This window comes from Lycium ferocissimum, unplaced genomic scaffold, assembly GCF_029784015.1.
Source record: "Lycium ferocissimum isolate CSIRO_LF1 unplaced genomic scaffold, AGI_CSIRO_Lferr_CH_V1 ctg7655, whole genome shotgun sequence".
NCBI lineage: Eukaryota > Viridiplantae > Streptophyta > Magnoliopsida > Solanales > Solanaceae > Lycium > Lycium ferocissimum.
In genome coordinates, this window is record NW_026726886.1 from 22075 (window position 1) to 23772 (window position 1698).

The following is a 1698-nucleotide window of genomic DNA, read 5'->3' on the forward strand; positions in this document are numbered from 1 at the left end:
TTTCCAAAGTACCATCAGCCTTATACTTAACTTTATAGACCCACTTACAACCAATGGGTTTTTTGCCCACAGGTAACTCAACAATTTCCCAAGTGTGATTAGCATCCAAAGCAGCAAACTCAGCCCTCATAGCAGCTTGCCATTCAGGAATAGCAACTGCCTGAGAGTAGGTATGAGGCTCAAAAGCAGGAAGCTGACTACAAGTAGAAGCAAGGCTAGAAGGAATAGAGCTAGAGCTCACTGAGGAAGAAAAGCAGTCATATTGGGCAAGGTAAGAAGGTGGGTTGTGAGGTCTAGAAGATTTTCTCAAAGGAATAGATGGAGGTAGGGCAGTGGGTGGAACAGGAGGTGGAGAGGCTACAGGTGAGTGGATTATAGGGAAATCAGGTTGGGAAGCAGCCTGCATGTGAGAATCAGAGGAGTCAGGAGGAAGGGGAGGAGCAGAATTAGGGGCAGGAGGAGTTGGAGAGGTTGAAAAAGGAGGAGGAGGATGAGCAGGAATAGGATCATCAAAGTAGGATGAAGGTGAGAAGGGAGCAGTGGAGGGGACAGTTGGAAAACCCTTTGCAAAGGGGAAGACATGTTCATGGAATGTGACATCCCTAGATACAAAACTTGACTTGGACAGCATATTGAACAGTTTGTAACCTTTCTTTCCAAAAGGATAGACCAAAAATATACATGGGATAGCCTTGGGCTGAAACTTGTCTCTGTGAACTTTAGGGACTGTAGAGTAACACGATGTACCAAAGGATCTAAGATGAGAATAAGTAGGGGTTGTTGATGAAGAACCCCATAAGGACTTTTATTGTGTAAAATGGGAGTTGGAAATCTATTAATGAGGTAGGTGGCAGTGAGAATGCAATCACCCCAAAACTGAATAGGGAGATGAGATTGGTATAGAAGGGCCCTAGCAGTTTCTAAAAGGTATCTATGTTTTCTTTCTACCACCCCATTCTGCTGTGGGGTATGAGGGCAGGAAGTTTGATGGACAATGCCTTTGTCAGAAAAAAATAAAGACCCAACAGTGCTAGAACCTAGTTCTAGAGCATTATCACTCCTAACAACTTTGACTTTAAGATCAAACTGATTTTCTGTCATGGCAATGAAGGACTTAAGAAGGTTAAAGGCATTGCTCTTTGCTCCCATGAGGTGAGTCCAAGTAGCCCTAGAGAAATCATCAACAATGGTCAAAAAATACTTGGATCCATCATAAGTAGGAGAACCATATGGGCCCAATGTGTCTATGTGGATTAATTCAAAGGGTGCAGTGGTCTTAATAGAGCTATCACCAAAAGGAAGCCTAGTTTGTCTTGCTAGAGGGCAAACAGGGCAAATAAAAGACTGCCTAGAAGAAAGAGTAGAATGATGCACTAAAGGTGAATAGACTTCATCTTAGTAAAGGGAATATGGCCAAGTCTATAGTGCCAAACCACATCCATTTTATTAATAGCAGAATTGCATTCATGAGAGATATTTACAGTGTGGAAAGATCTCAGAAAAGGAAAATCGTAAATTGAAACTTAGGGGAAGTAGAATTGCATGAAACTGGGGATGTGGAAGGTCGCAACACTTGTATAAGCCCTTATCCAGCTTACCAAGAACCAGAGGCATCCTCAGAGAAGGGCCCTGTATAAAACATAAATTCTTGGTAAAAAGGACAAAGCCATCAAGATTGTCCAACAATTTATGTACAGA